General features: G+C 41.5%; 1 protein-coding gene and 1 pseudogene across 5 annotated transcripts in view; one reads left to right on the top strand and one right to left on the bottom strand.

The window, feature by feature from the left end:
* diaph2 (diaphanous-related formin 2) overlaps positions 1 to 17,137 on the bottom strand; it is an 852,337-nt gene that overhangs the window by 791,978 nt on the left and 43,222 nt on the right. The gene's annotated exons all lie outside the window — the stretch shown is intronic.
* Positions 14,400 to 14,600, top strand: LOC144493236 (U2 spliceosomal RNA; annotated as a pseudogene).

Raw genomic sequence — 17,137 nt, 5'->3', positions numbered from 1 at the left:
GATTTTCCAGAATTGGTGCATAAAAGTTACAGGAAAGAGATTTGATGAAATAGACAACACAAAATATAACAATTTGCATTTAATGCGCAAGTTGCTGAGAATCAAAGTTGAAATCCATAAATGAGTACACTGAGGCATGAAATCCTCCTCCAGAGGCTAGTGCAAAATTTACCGAGGGAAAGTAGTTACATTCTATTAGCTCTGTGACTCTGCATTTTACAATGTTACCTATTTCTATTTAGCCATGACAAAAGGATTTGTGAACATTCTGTGGAAAATGTACTGTTCTGGCCATTTTAAAAATGCTACATTTTTCAAGGCTTAGCCAATCTAATCAAAGGAGAAAAGTGTGTCGTAGCTTTCATGCGCACTTGCTACTTCTTCATTAGTATGATCCTACATGATCAGTTGTGGTTTGTGGGTGTTTTATGAAAATTAAATTTGAGGCAAGATTCTGTAAGGGGCAATATTTGAAAGTGAGAGAGATATACAATATAAACATTTTCGCACAAGTTTTGTGATCTTGTCTGCTCTTGTTGTCAGTCCAGGCCACATTAAATCAGTCAAGAACATTCAAATTGAGTATGCTCACCCTGAGGGGGAACAAAGGATTATTTGCACATTTGCTTGGAGGAGAATGGTTGGAAGAAGCAATGTGCGCTAGACTGCTCATTTCAGTTACTAAGATTGAATGATTCGGTATAGCACATGCAGAGAGTGGTTCTTTTTGAGAGTGAGAGAATGAGGGAGAGATTCTCCCTTCTGCAAAAGCAACATCATAAATTGCAACACAGGTCACATTCATCTCAGGTCCACCAGATCCAGAAGAAAATGGAAAAAACATTTTCAGACATCCCGAGAGTAACAAGATCAATTAACTCTCTTTTGCATACTTTCGACATGCATCTCAGTAGATTTCACATGCTCTTGCTAATTAGAGTTTCCATTTCCATGCGACTGAAGTCAAGGGTCATCTGCAGTGGAGCATTGAAAAACCTTTCACTTAGTAATAACATGCTCCGTTCAGCACCACTGTCTCACATATCACAACATGAGTGATTTACCATTTCCTCTGTAGTCAGGACCAATGTTCTCTCCAGAGAGAACAAAGAACAGTACAGCACAGGAAACAGGCCCTTCGGCCCTCCAAGCCTGTGCCGCTCATTGGTCCAACGAGACCATTCGTTTGTATCCCTCCATTCCCAGACTGCTCATGTGACTATCCAGCTAAGTCTTAAACGATGCCAGCGTGTCTGCCTCCACCACCCTACTTGGCAGCGCATTCCAGGCCCCCACCACTCTCTGTGTAAAAAAACGTCCCTCTGATATTGGAGTCATACCTCGTCCCTCTCACCTTGAGCCCGTGACCGCTCGTGATCGTCACCTCCGACCTGGGAAAAAGCTTCCCACTGTTCATCCTATCCATACCCTTCATAATTTTGTACACCTCTATTAGGTCTCCCCTCATTCTCTGTCTTTCCAGGGAGAACAAGCCCAGTTTACCCAATCTCTCCTCATAGCTAAGAACCTCCATACCAGGCAACATCCTGGTAAACCTTCTCTGCACGCTCTCCAAAGCCTCCACGTCCTTCTGGTAGTGCGGCGACCAGAACTGGACGCGGTACTCCAAATGTGGCCTAACCAGCGTTCTATACAGCTGCAACATCAGACTCCAGCTTTTATACTCTGTACCCCGTCCTATAAAGGCAAGCAGACCATATGCCTTCTTCACCACCTGAGCTGCCACCTTCAAGAATTTGTGGACTTGCACACCTCGGTCCCTTTGTGTTTCCATACTCTTGATGGCTCTGCCATTTATTGTATAACTCCCCCCTACATTAGTTCTTCCAAAATGCATCACTTCACATTTATCCGGATTCAATTCCATCTGCCATTTCTCCACCCAATTTTCCAGCCTATCTATATCCTGCTGTATTGTCCGACAATGTTCATCGCTATCCGCAAGTCCAGCCATCTTCGTGTCATCCGCAAACTTGCTGATAACACCAGTTACACCTTCTTCCAAATCATTTATATATATCACAAATAGCAGAGGTCCCAGTACAGAGCCCTGCGGAACACCACTGGTCACAGACCTCCAGCTGGAAAAAGACCCTTCGACTGCTACCCTCTGTCTCCTGTGGCCAAGCCAGTTCTCTACCCATCTAGCCACCTCTCCTTGTATCCTATGAGCCTTAACCTTCTTAACCAACCTGCCATGAGGGACTTTGTCAAATGCCTTACTGAAATCCATATAGACGACATCCATGACCCTTCCTTCGTCAACCGTTTTTGTCACTTCCTCAAAAAATTCCACCAAATTTGTAAGGCACGACCTCCCTCTTACAAAACCATGCTGTCTGTCACTAATGAGATTGTTCCGTTCTAAATGCACATACATCCTGTCTCTAAGAATCCTCTCCAACAACTTCCCTACCACGGACGTCAAGCTCACTGGCCTATAATTACCCGGGTTATCCCTGCTACCCTTCTTAAATAACGGTACCACATTCGCTATCCTCCAATCCTCAGGGACCTCACCTGTGTACAATGAAATGACAAAGATTTCCGTCAGAGGCCCAGCAATTACATCTCTTGTCTCCCTGAGCAGTCTAGTATGGATGCCATCAGGCCCTGGGGATTTGTCAGTTTTAATGTTACCTAAAAAACCTAACACTTCCTCCCTTGTAATGGAGATTCTCTCTAACGGGTCAACACCTCCCTCTGAGACACTCCCAGTCAATAAGTCTCTCTCCTTTGTGAATACCGATGCAAAGTATTCATTTAGGATCTCCCCTATTCCCTTGGGTTCTAAGCATAATTCCCCTCCTTTGTCCCTGAGAGGTCCGACTTTTTTCCTGACAACTCTTTTGTTCCTAACATATGAATAAAATGCCTTAGGATTCTCCTTAATCCTGTCTGCCAAGAACATTTTGTGACCTCTTTTGCACAGATGTATGGCTACACGGCAAATTTAGTGACCTCAAATGGACAAATGTATGGCTACACGGCAATCAGGAATGTGCCACCCATGGAACAAATGGGATGTGCACAAGTCTCTTTACAATGAGTGATTGTGCAGCAATCTGCAAAGGGAACCGTGCTGTGCAATCCAACCGCACACAGGAAACAGTGAATTTAGAAAGCACCAGTTCATTGTTAATAGCATCTTACATTTATATAGTGACATTAATGTAGTAAAAGATCTAAGGGCGCACTGAAGCAAGAAACAAAATCAAACTACATGAGTGAACATTAGCACAGATTACCTAACACTTGGCCAAAGAGTAGGTGCCAAGGGGGCATTTTGAAGAAGGAAAGATAGATTGAGGCGCAGAAAGGTTTAGGGAGGGAATTTCAGATTCGGCCCTCAGCAGCAGAATGCGCTGCCACCAACAATGTAGAGATTAAAATCAGAAATTCCTGAGAGGCCAAAATTGAAGGAGCATAGATATCTTGGCGAGAACATTTTCAGGGTACTGGGATGAGCAATAAAGAATGAAGAATTTAAATGAGTGAACCTGCCTTCGGACTTAAGAAAATGTAGAAGTCCATCATGTTAATTATGTATAAGGAGCCAAATATGTTTTGAAACTTGACTTTACTCTTGGTTGCATATTTCCATTGCCTCAACTGAGTGAAATCAGAGCTTGTTTTAAAAAGTAGGTGGAAGTGAATCTCACTTTCTGTATGACTGTTTCAGGTCACTCCGAGTGGCAATTATGACCCTCCATATTTGCTTCCTTTTCCTCCCCATATTTTTGTGGGCTTGCTTCCCTTTGGGCATGCATACAGTAGCCAGTAATCATTCTGTATATTTAGTGCTGCAGCACACTACCAGATCTGTCCAAGCAACAGAATGTTTTTAGCATTCCAACGGTGTACTCCACAGTGACGGCAGGTACCTGTGCTTTGCTGCAGTGTGGAGTTTTTGAAATTGGAGTAAAAGACACAATGGACTGTTGCAAAACGAAAGCATCATATTCATTAACAGCACAACATAGATATGATAAAGAAGGACTGTAAGAAAAGGGATAACCAGCCGTGGATAACGAAGGAAATTAAGGAGAGAATTAAATTAAAGACCGATGCGTACAGAGTTGCCAAAAATAGTGGAGAATCGGAAGATTGGGAAAACTTTAAGAAACAACAAAGAACAACTAGGAAAGCGATAAAGAAGCTGGGCTAGCTCCACATATAAAAAATGATAGTAAAAGCTTTTACAAATATATAAAAAGGAATAGAGTGGCAAGAGTGAACGTTGGACCCTTGGAGGACGAGAGGGGGGATTTAATAGTGGGAAATGAGGAAATGGCTGAAACTTTAAATAAGTTTTTTGTGTCGGTCTTCACGGTGGAAGACACAAATAGTTTACCGAATATTAACGATAAAGGGTTGGTAGGAGGAGAGGTACTCAATACAATTAACGTTACCAGGGAGGCAGTGCTTGGTAGACTAACGGGACTGAAGGTGGACAAGTCCCTGGGCCCGGATGGAATGCATCCCAGGGTACTGAAAGAAATGTCAGCGGTAATAGCGGATGCGTTAGTGGTTATTTATCAAAATTCGTTGGATTCTAGGGTAGTGCCGGCAGATTGGAAAACGGCTAATGTTACGCCGCTGTTTAAAAAAGGAAATAGACAAAAGGCGGGTGACCACAGGCCAGTTAGCTCAACGTCTGTAGTTGGGAAAATGCTGGAATCCATCATTAAAGAAGAAATAGCAGGCCATCTGGATAAGAATGGTTCGATTAAGCAGACGCAGCATGGATTCATGAGGGGAAAGTCGTGCTTGACAAACTTGTTGGATTTTTATGAAGATGTGACTAGTGCGGTTGACGGAGGGGAACCAGTGGATGCGGTGTTTTTGGATTTCCAAAAGGCGTTTGATAAGGTGCCTCACAAAAGGTTGCTGAAGAAGATTGGGTCACACGGAGTTGGGAGGTAGGGTGTTAGCGTGGATTGGGAATTGGCTATCCGACAGGAAGCAGAGCATCAGAATAAATGGGTGCTTTTCTGGTTGGCAGATGGTAACTAGTGGTGTGCCGCAGGGATCGGTACTGGGGCCTCAACTATTTACCATTTATATAGACGATCTGGAGGAGGGGACTGAGTGTAGGGTAATATCTTTGTGTCGTCTGCAAACGTTAAGTGGAAAAGTGAATCATGTGGAGGGCGTAGAAGGTCTGCAGAGAGATTTGGACAGGCTGAGTGAGTGGGCGAGGATCTGGCAGATGGAGTATAACGTTGACAAATGCGAGGTTATTCACTTTGGAGGAAATAATAGCAAATTGGATTATCTAAATGGAAAAAAATTACAACATGCTACTGTACAAAGGGACCTGGGGGTCCTTGTGCATGAGATGCAAAAATCCAGTCTGCAGGTGCAACAGGTGATCAAGAAGGCAAATGCGATGTTGGCCTATATCGCAAGGGGGATAGAATATAAAAGCAGAGATGTCTTGCTGCATCTGTACAGGGCATTGGTGAGGCCGCAGCTGGAATACTGTGTGCAGTATTGGTCCCCTTATTTGCAGAAGGATATATTGGCCTTGGAGGGAGTGCAGAGAAGGTTCACCAGGTTGATACCAGAGATGAGGGGTGTTGATTATGAGGAGAGACCGAGCAGATTGGGTTTGTACTCGTTGGAATTTAGAAGGCTGAGGGGGGATCTTATGGAGACCTATAAGATAATGAAGGGGCTGGATAGGGTAGAGGTGGAGAGATTCTTTCCACTTAGAAAGGAAGCTAGAACTAGATGGCACAGCCTCAAAATAAATGGGGGTCAGTTTAGGACAGAGTTGAGGAGGAACTACTTCTCTCAGAGGGTGGCGAATCTCTGGAATTCTCTGCCCACTGAAGTGGTGGAGGCTACCTCGTTGAATATGTTTAAATAACGGATAGATGGATTCCTGATCGGTAAGGGAATTAGGGGTTATAGGGATCAGGCGGGTAAGTGGAACTGATCCACTTCAGATCAGCCATGATCTTATTGAATGGCGGGGCAGGTTCGAGGGGCTAGATGGCCTACTCCTGCTCCTATTTCTTATGTTCTTATAACAAGCAACATGTAGAATAGCACTGTTCTGATAGGAAATATCTGCACATTAAAGGAGCAGCATATTTTTCTGTTACGAAAAATAGAGAGAAAATTGGAGAGATACGCAGAGAGATAAAGAGCAAGAAGGTGGTGATGACGTGCAAGGAAACACATCTTTCAACCTTGCAAGAGCAACACTAATAGAAAGAGACAAAGAAAGATATATAAATTTAAAGAAAAAGGGATTTTGGGGAAATAGGACAGATCATGGACAACTGCAATTTGAACAAGTTGGAGTTTATGGAAGGTGAGGAATGGAAGGCTAGAAATGGAGGCACTGGATAAATGCAGTTTGGAGATGACAAAATCATGGGTAAGTGATTCAGTGGAATAGGGGGAAGGAAAATGTCATGCAGGTAGAAATTTGTGTAAACATAATCACTAAGGGAATCAAGATTTATGGGGATAAAATGGGTAAGTGCAATTGAAGATTACCATTTCAGAGCAGTCACGATCTCATTGAATGGCAGAACAACCCACCTCTGCTCCCATGTCTTAAAGCTCAATGGAGCTTTCACATGCTTAATTTTGACAAATGGCCTGGGACAGGGGTGTAATCGGTACCAAGTCAATGGGAAATCTTGCTTTTACTTTTTCTTAGATTAACAAGGAGGAAGTTGTCACACTGTCGCTTGATATTGATCATGCAACCAGACAGGTAGTCAAGAGAAATGACACAAAAACAGAAAATGCTGGAAAATCTCAGGAGGTCTGACAGCATTTTTGGAGAGGGAAAAGCCAATCTTTCATCTAGACTTGAAACACTGGCTATTCCCTCCCCACAGATGCTGTCAGACCTGCTGAGATTTCCCAGCATTTTCTGTTTTTGTTTCAGATTCCAGCATCAGCAGTATTTTGCTTTTATGAAGAGAGATGATAGTTCAAGCTAGATGCCATCAGCAATCTGTAACAGCTAAGCCCATTTTTGCAGATATTGTCATCAAGGGTAGCATGTAGTTGACAGAAAGGCACAAAGGACGAAACTTAACATTTATTAAAATTCAGTTCTATACCATAAAACCGCATTAAACCCAAAGAGCAGAAGAATACAGATGTGGTCATTGTTGATCACTTAAATAAGTACGATGAATGAGGACATCAGAAAGATATGCAAATAAAATAGTTACATAAAGCTGAAAACTAGCAATTCAGTTACATTGTACTTAAGACTATAATTTAGATCCTGTTGCTGAACTAGATTTTTTGGCAGTCACAGCTTTAATGCCAATGCCATTAGCTATGAAGGTCACAGAAGTCTCCCAAGTGGGACCCTGTCAAAGGCTTTGCTGAAATCCATGTAAACACATCAACTGCACTACCCTCATCTACATACCTGGTCACCTCCTCAAAAAATTCAATCAACTTTTTTTTAAGGCATGACCCCCCCCACTGACAAAGCCACGCTGACTATCCCTGATAGTCCTGCTGGGTATCACTCCAAACAGCAGAGGAATTTTCCTCTGATTCCCATTGACCCCTGATTTGCTAGGACTCCTTGATGCCACACTTGGTCAAATGCTGCCTTAATGTTAAGGGCAGTGGCCTGCACCTCACCTCTGGAGTTCAGTGTTTTCACCCATGTTTGAACTAAGTCTGCACTGAGTTCAGGAGCTGCCGGTCACCCTGTGATATTTCAAAACCAATATGAAACGTTCCTTCAAATACTGTCTGTAACAATTAAATGTGTTTATTCATAATATCACATTTAACCATTTTCTGGTCCACAAATTGAACCTCAAGATATACAGAAGTTTGCAATCAGACTAACATAGTTTCATTGAACTGCCTGAGATGAGGGAGTTGTCCTATGGGGCAAGATGAAGTAGTCAAAGTTTGTATTCCCTAGAATTCAGAAGAATGTGATCTTATCAAAACATACAAGACTCTAAAGGAGCTTGACACAGGTGACGCTGAGAAAATGCTTTCCCTGGTTGGAGAATCTAAAACACGAGGTCACATCTCAGATTGAAGCATTGGCTATTTAAGGCTAAAATGAAGAGAACTTTATTGATTGGGTCAAATGGCCTACTCCTGTTTTTACTTTTTTAATATTCAATTAGAGATTATCACCTGTGAGAAACAGGGCATCTTTAGCGAATTGCAGCAATGTGGAGCTTTGATATGTCACTTCAACGCAACTTTACAAAAGGGAGCCATTTTCTAAATAGTGCACAACTAATGCACAAATCTCAGCACCATAAAAGAGTGCAATTATTTGTCCTCTGCCCAGGTATGAGGGGTATCAGGGGTGAGTGAACTATTTTCGTTATAAATGAATATGTACCAATGGTTAATCTATTATAATTATGTTAATCTGTTAAATCTGGACTTGAAACTGGCAAAATGAAAATATAATTTAAAGCCAATAAATTGACAATGAAAATGCACCTTTCTAAATTTTGCACTACTGATGCCAATTAGGAGGGGGCAACAAATTTTTTAAAATATTTTCAAAAGGGAAAAAATACAACAAGTGAGGGTGAATTAAAGTAAAAATATAAGTATTTAGAGCAGGCAGAAAGTGAGGAAGAGGAAATATTGGAGAAAAGTAGGAAATGTGGCAAGGCAACAACCCATCAGTTTTGTTAAAGTTGTTCCCTGAATGTGAGTGCTGCTGGCAACGCCAGGGTCAGCATTTATTACCCACCCCTATTTACCCTTGAAAAATTGAATTGTTGAATTTTCAAAAAATTCAACTGCATGCTTCTTACTGTAGAAGGGTTTCACAATAACCAATATGTAGAATTATGGTCAAACAATTGAATTCAATCAAAATATAGTCAATCACTCCCAAATATCTAAAATCATAACCAAGAAAATGTAACTCAGGAAAGGAAAAGTTCAGAAAATAAAGCGACATGTTGTCAAAGATTTTCTTCTTGCGTTCAACAGGGCAGACACAAGAATGCCAAAATTCAAATGAATAACAATTTATACTGCATAAGAAAAAGGGTGTTGACTGGTTGGCAAGTTGGTTCCGATTGGCCAGAACCTTCCTCTGGTAAATGCACCTTCTCAGAAGTAACTTTTATTTTTCACTAGACATTAAACTCATTTATTGGTTAGCACAAATCTTTGAAAAACCTACAGCTTGTGATTTTTTTTCCCTCATGCAAAACGGAAGTTTATTTTCCATTCCACAATAAATGGAATTCACAGATCACAGCCCAGCATTTTTTGAACATGCACACAAAAATTGTTGTATTATAGCACAAACACAATTCTGTCCTCACCTGACATCTAACATTTCCACTTCCAGCAAAAATTAATTGGATCAGAAAAATCCCTTCTGCCTAACCCAGAGATCTGTCTGTATGCCAACTGGAAAGCAAGGATCAGCTTGCTTCATATAAATGCTGCACAACCATTAGAAACTTGAGGAAATATTTTTGAAGTAGACTAAATACACAGTCAAATAAGCAATGGATAGGTGAACACATAAGCACAATAATTCATATCTATGATGCAGCTTTAATGTAATAAAACATTCCCATGTGCTTCACAGAAATAAAAACAAAGAATGCTGCTGAATCACAGGAGATTCTAAGTCAGATGACCAAAATCAATTATAGTTTCCCATTCACTATGTTAAACTAAAAGAAAAACATATGTTATCTTCTTTCATCACAAGAAAAGTAATTTCATAGTTTTCCTGTGAAATAATACCTCAGCCAATAGAAAATTCTAACCTTCATTCTCTGGCTTCTTTCAAATTTTGTGGAAAAGTTCAAAATTGTCTCTAAACAATGGCAATGAGAGAATCATACTGACTGATGCTGAGAAATTCTCCACATTGTATATATTCAGATTGTTGAATCCTGATAGTTGTAGTTAGTTTCTTTCAGCTGGCACTTATTTTTCTAGCTGTGTAACAACTTAAATTTTAAGCTTCTGTAAGTGACTGAAACTCCTTGATGTTGACACATTTAATAAAGGTAACAAATTTAATAAAGATAAGGAAAAACAAAATAATTTGCTAAGCAAGCTTAATCATACCACTGTGCAAATTTGAGCTCCAAATATTGAAGTTTGTGAGAAAGCAAAACGCCAGATGAAAAAAATATATACATTGAGTTATTTAATTTGCTCAGCTGTTTTTAGTTAATCTTAATTCACTTGTTTTACTTGTGACCTGAATGAAAATAATTTAAGCCAACCGCTAAAAGAAACATTAAGACGATAAGTTCATGGGAAGTTTACGAAGATGGGATGAGCGCAGCTTGAAAATTCTGCCCAAGGAGTCAAATTGTATTCAAATTGCCCAGGTATGTAAGGCGAAAATGTGACCTGGTACATGTCAAGAGCTGAAGGAAGAAAAATAGCATTATCCAACTCTGGCAAATTAAACTATGTCAATGGCAGGATACTTAAAAGATACTTTGCCTTGTCTCAGCTCAAGGGTCATGTGTGGTATGAAGAGATGCAGCAAGCATTATGGTAACAATTTATTAGCACATAGCAGATGATCTTTTATCACACCCCACAAATTCTTACTTCCACGGTATTATCAAGAAAGCCTGGCCACATCTTTGAATTTTCTTTGAATGTCCGAACACGCCATTTCAAGAAATTCTGTAATCTCAGTTTCACTTAATGATGTAGTTCATAAATACGCTGGTGTCTTAATTAAGGCACTGAATTCTGATCCGGTTCATTGGCATAAATGTTTGACGTGAATTAGAAAACAAATGTTGTGTCTTCGACATACAAAAATAATATTGCTTGGCAAAAACGAAATAAAGTACCACAGATGCTGGAAACCTAAAACATTCATGCACTTTCCCTCTCCACAAGTGCTGCCAGACATAAGAACATAAGAAATAGGAGCAGGAGTAGGCCATCTAGCCCCTCGAGCCTGCCCCGCCATTCAATAAGATCATGGCTGATCTGACGTGGATCAGTACCACTTACCCGCCTGATCCCCATAACCCTTAATTCCCTTACCGATCAGGAATCCATCCATCCGCGCTTTAAACATATTCAGCGAGGTAGCCTCCACCACCTCAGTGGGCAGAGAATTCCAGAGATTCACCACCCTCTGGGAGAAGAAGTTCCTCCTCAACTCTGTCTTAAACCGACCCCCCTTTATTTTGAGGCTGTGTCCTCTCGTTTTAACTTCCTTACTAAGTGGAAAGAATCTCTCCGCCTCCACCCTATCCAGCCCCCGCATTATCTTATAAGTCTCCATAAGATCCCCCCTCATCCTTCTAAACTCCAACGAGTACAAACCCAATCTCCTCAGCCTCTCCTCATAATCCAAACCCCTCATCTCCGGTATCAACCTGGTGAACCTTCTCTGCACTCCCTCCAATGCCAATATATCCTTCCTCATATAAGGGGACCAATACTGCACACAGTATTCCAGCTGCGGCCTCACCAATGCCCTGTACAGGTGCATCAAGACATCCCTGCTTTTATATTCTATCCCCCTCGCAATATAGGCCAACATCCCATTTGCCTTCTTGATCACCTGTTGTACCTGCAGACTGGGCTTTTGCGTCTCATGCACAAGGACCCCCAGGTCCCTTTGCACGGTAGCATGTTTTAATTTGTTTCCATTGAGATAGTAATCCCATTTGTTATTATTTCCTCCAAAGTGTATAACCTCGCATTTATCAACGTTATACTCCATTTGCCATATCCTCGCCCACTCACTCAGCCTGTCCAAATTTCTCTGCAGATCTTCTCCGTCCTCCACACGATTCACTTTTCCACTTATCTTTGTGTCGTCTGCAAACTTCGTTACCCTACACTCCGTCCCCTCCTCCAGATCATCTATATAAATGGTAAATAGTTGCGGCCCGAGTACCGATCCCTGCGGCACGCCACTAGTTACCTTCCTCCAACCGGAAAAACACCCATTTATTCCAACTCTTTGCTTCCTGTCGGATAGCCAGTCCCCAATCCACTTTAACACACTACCCCCAACTCCGTGTGCCCTAGTCTTCTTCAGCAGCCTTTTATGGGGCACCTTATCAAACACCTTTTGGAAATCCAAAAACACCGCATCCACCGGTTCTCCTCCATCAACCGCCCTAGTCACATCTTCATAAAAATCCAACATGTTCGTCAAGCACGACTTTCCCCTCATGAATCCATGCTGCGTCTGATTGATCGAACCATTTCTATCCAGATGCCCTGCTATCTCCTCTTTAATAATGGATTCCAGCATTTTCCCTACTACAGACGTTAAGCTGACCGGCCTATAGTTACCCGCCTTTTGTCTCCTTCCTTTTTTAAACAGCAGCGTAACATTAGCCGTTTTCCAATCAACCGGCACTACCCCAGAATGCAACGAGTTTTGATAAATAATCACTAACGCATCCACTATTACCTCTGACATTTCTTTCAATACCCTGGGATGCATTCCATCCGGACCCGGGGACTTGTCCACCTTCAGTCCCATTAGTCTACCCAGCACTGCCTCTCTGGTAACTTTAATTGTATTAAGTATTTCTCCTGCTGCCAACCCTCTATCGTTAATATTTGGCAAACTATTTGTGTCCTCCACCGTGAAGACCGACACAAAAAACTTATTTAAAGACTCAGCCATATCCTCATTTCCCACTATTAACTCCCCCCTCTCGTCCTCCAAGGGTCCAACATTCACTCTAGCCACTCTATTCCTTTTTATATATTTATAAAAACTTTTACTATCATTTTTTATATTAATTGCTAGCCTAGCTTCATAGTCTATCCTTCCTTTCTTTATCGCTTTCTTAGTCTCTCTTTGTTGTTTCTTAAATTTTTCCCAATCACTTGTTTCTCCACTATTTTTGGCCACTCTGTACGCAGCTGTTTTTATTTTAATACTCTCCTTTATTTCCTTCGTTATCCACGGCTGGTTCTCCCTTTTCTTACAATCCTTGTTTTTTGCTGGAATATATTTTTGCTGAGAACTGAAAAGGATCTCCTTAAAAATCCTCCACTGTTCCTCAGCTATCCTACCTGCCAGCCTGCTCTCCCAGTCTACCTTAGCCAATTCATCCCTCATCCTATCATATTTCCCTCTGTTCAAACAGAGGACACTGGTTTGGGACCAAACTTTCTCCTCTTCCATCTGAATCAGAAATTCGACCATATTGTGGTCACTAGACCCAAGAGGGTCCTTCACAATAAGATCCTTAATTCTACCTACCTCGTTACACAATACCAGATCCAAAATAGCTCGTTCCCTCGTCGGTTCCGTAACATGCTGTTCAAGGAAACTATCCCGACAGCATTCTAAGAACTCTTCCTCCATTCCACCCTTACCGACTTGAGTCTGCCAGTCAATGTGCATGTTGAAGTCCCCCATGATTATTGCCGTTCCGTTTTTACACGCATCCCGTATCTGCTTGTTTATAGCCCTCCCTACCTCAACATTATTATTTGGGGGCCTATATACCACACTAGTGTCTTTCTCCCTCTACTATTCCTCATCTCTACCCATAATGATTCCACGTTTTGTTCCTCAGAGCCTATGTCATCTCTCAGTACTACCCTGATATTATCTCTTATTAATAGCGCGACCCCACCACCTTTTCCTTCCTGTCTATTCTTCCTAAACGCCTGATACCCCTGGATATTCATCTCCCAGACCAGCTGAGTGTTTCCAGCATTTTCTGTATTAGTCATGTTTAACCTTAAATCTGAGAATTAAATATTTTGCACTACATTAACAACCCTTTAAATATAAATCCAAGCATAAATGAATGCTCCATTCATATTTACCAGGATAAATGTTAACTCATTTTCAGTGACAACAGAATAGACTATTTCAATTGTCAGTTGTTCAGTTTGTCTAAACAGTAACCTTTTAACATAGTTTTATAAAAGAACATCTTGTTCAGTCCCCGCGTGGGAAACGACATTAAATAGTCTTGGTATAGACTGTTCATGCCAAAGATCACAATGGTAGATACAAAGACCTTGCACAAGTATACTTTACTCTGCTTTTTTTTAAAGATACATTAATCTTCAGCACCCCGAACCGAAAGGGTGCAAGAGGGAGGGAAAATATTTTGGAGGCAGCACGGCAATATCAACCAGGGTTCCTGAAAAGTTCCCAGCAGATTCCACAGACGTTCAGATACAAGCTCTGATTTGGCTATTACTTAAGTTCATATCATGTCTTGGATTCAGAAACTCAAAGCAATTTAGCCAAATTTGCAGATACATCTACATTAAGACAACCAATTAAATCTGGGCAGGCAGCTCAGAAATTTTGAAATATAATGGGACAAATTAAATGGCCGGCTTAAGTACTTATGAACAATGTTTAAATAGTTAAGGATCAAGTTAAAAGAGATGTTAGCAAAAACGCTTCTCGGCCTTTTGGCTAAGATCAAGTGTAGTTTTGCGGATGCTGCACTTGGTTGAGGTCATTGGGTTACATTGAAGCTTCATATGTTTCATATGAAGCAATTTTTAAAAGCGGCATCTCGGCCTTTTGGCTAAGATGCAAATGAGCTCAAGTCTTGGAGGAGGTATTGCTTTGCTCCTCCAATCAGCTTGGCTCATGTAGATCGGGCCCAGGACAGGGCAATTTGGTCGCTTGCCCTGTCTTGTCAGCCTGGATCGGAACTGTCTCAACTTGTTGAGACTCTGAATTGGATTTGATTTGATTGAATTGGAAAAGTATAAAAAAAACACTTCTCCCCTCCCCCGCACCTGGTCATCTAGCACTTGCTCTGAAGATTGCTACACTTTTGTTGCAATCTCTTTCCGCTGCAGCATAATATCGACTTGATCTTCACTCAGTTCTGAAGAAGGGCCAAACTGACTTGAAACTTTAACTCTGTTCTCTCTCCCTATAGATGCTGCCAGACCTGGTGAGTTTTTCCAGCATTCTCCTTTTAGTCTTCTCTGCTTTAAAGATAAAAACCTGAGCCCTCCAGTTGATCTACCAATCATCCCTGAAACCAGTCTCATTCATCTATTCCACACCTTTCCAAACACCTGCATATACAGCCTAAAGTCTGAGACCCAGAATTGGACACGATACGCTAGCTGGAGCATTAGCTGACTGAGATAACGGAGTAATTTGCATCAATGTCAACCAAAGAGGAGGAGAATTTTACTACCAAACCAGGAGGTTGCTGGGGTACTAAATGAGATTTGGAAAAATAGATAAGGTGGGAAAAGGGGGCAGTGCCTGAAGTGGGTAAGACTTCACAAAATCTAGCTAAACAACACCGTGGCCTAAGCAGTCACAGTACATGCTGGCCTAGCCAGTGATGACCACATTCCATGAATGAATAAAAACATACACCCCTTTTAACAAGCATCAGATGCTGTGATCTTACATATGTGGCCTTATGGCAGACTGAAAGCACTCCAGTGGGATGGGGCACAACTATAAACTAACTTAAGGATGAAAAATGCTGGAAATGCTCAGCATGTTTGGAAGCATCTTTGGAGAGAGAAACAATGTTAATGATTCAGCTTGGTGGCCTTTCATCAGAATGGGAAAAATTAGAAATGTTATATATTTTAACAAGTAGAGAGATGGGAAAGCGCACGAGGGAAAACTCTGTGATAGGGTAGAAGGCGGGAGATTTTCACCATCAAGACAGGAAGCTCGGGAAGCTCGAGTTGGGAATTCCCCCGACTGAACAGAACTGACTACATGTTAATGACACTTGTATACACATCACTTTCACTCCAGGGGAGTGAGAGTAGATTCGAAGACATCCACTAATACTGGCATGTGTCAACATAGGGCTGGTTAGAAGGCCTACATCAGTTCTCTTGACTTCAGCCCAGTTCTATAAAAGTTGTATTAGATTCTCTAGCTCTCACCCCTCACACTTTCACCCACCCCAGCGCCCCCTCATACCCCCATGTTACCTCCATGCCCCCTTATTCCTGCATGCCACCTCCATAGCCATTTATCCAGTATCCATTATGAGCAGACCTCAGAAATCATGTGGAGAACAATACAATTGAATTGCTAACAATCTGAGAGCTGTCAGTGATGCAGTTGATACTGAAAAAAACTCATTTCTAAAATCAATTTAAAAATGTTAATTCCTTTCAATTGCTCAATCTGTTGCAAAAACAAACACGCATCTATTTAACTAACTACATTAAAGACAAACAACCTTTAATAGCCCTCAAAACTATCCATCAAAATGTAAACTCAGCCTTCCTGCTAAGACATGTGGTTTTGGAGCTTTTGAAACTCAATCAAGGTTTCATAATGAGGTCAGTTATAATAACAGCTATTGTGAAACATCAACTATGATGCCTACTGAATTGCAGGAACGGAAAGCTAATGTATTTTTTCTGAGATACACCAGAAGGCCAGTCGAGCAATACTTTTTTCCCTCTGACCGCTAAGGTCTATTCTCTTCTTCCATCTTTAAAGATCTGGGAATTTAAATAACTTCAGATCTAGGATAATTAATCAGATCTTATTTACCCTTGACAAGCGTTTGCACCTCCTCTATAAATTTGTGACTCACACACTGTTAAATTCAGTTTTCAAGTTTGCTTACGACGCCACCATAGTGGGTCGGATCTCAAACAGTGACGAGACAGAGTACAGGAATGAGAGAGAGAATCTGGTGAACTGCTGCAGCAACAATAATCTCTCCCTCAATGTCAACAAAACGAATGAGATTGTCATCGACTTCAGGAAGCGTAGAGGGGAACATGCCCCTGTCTACATTAATGGGGACGAAGTAGAAAGGGTCGAGAGCTTCAAGTTTTTAGGTGTCCAGATCACCAACAATCTGCCCTGGTTCCCCCATGCCGACAGTATAGTTAAGAAAGCCCATCAACGCTCTACTTTCTCAGAAGACCAAGGAAATTTGGCATGTCAGCTATGACTCTCACCAACTTTTACAGATGCACCATAGAAAGCATTCTTTCTGGTTGTATCACAGCTTGGTACGGCTCCTGCTCTACCCAAGACCGCAAGGAACTACAAAAGGTTGTGAATGTAGCCCAATCCATCACGCAAACCAGCCTCCCAACCGTTGACTCTGTCTACACTTCCCGCTGCCTCGGCAAAGCAGCCAGCATAATTAAGGACCCCACGCACCCCGGACAT

The sequence above is a fragment of the Mustelus asterias genome, chromosome 4 (assembly GCF_964213995.1).
Source record: "Mustelus asterias chromosome 4, sMusAst1.hap1.1, whole genome shotgun sequence".
NCBI classification, from domain to species: domain Eukaryota; kingdom Metazoa; phylum Chordata; class Chondrichthyes; order Carcharhiniformes; family Triakidae; genus Mustelus; species Mustelus asterias.
Note: the sequence above shows the minus strand (reverse complement) of the source record. Positions and strands in the feature narration are given on the sequence as shown.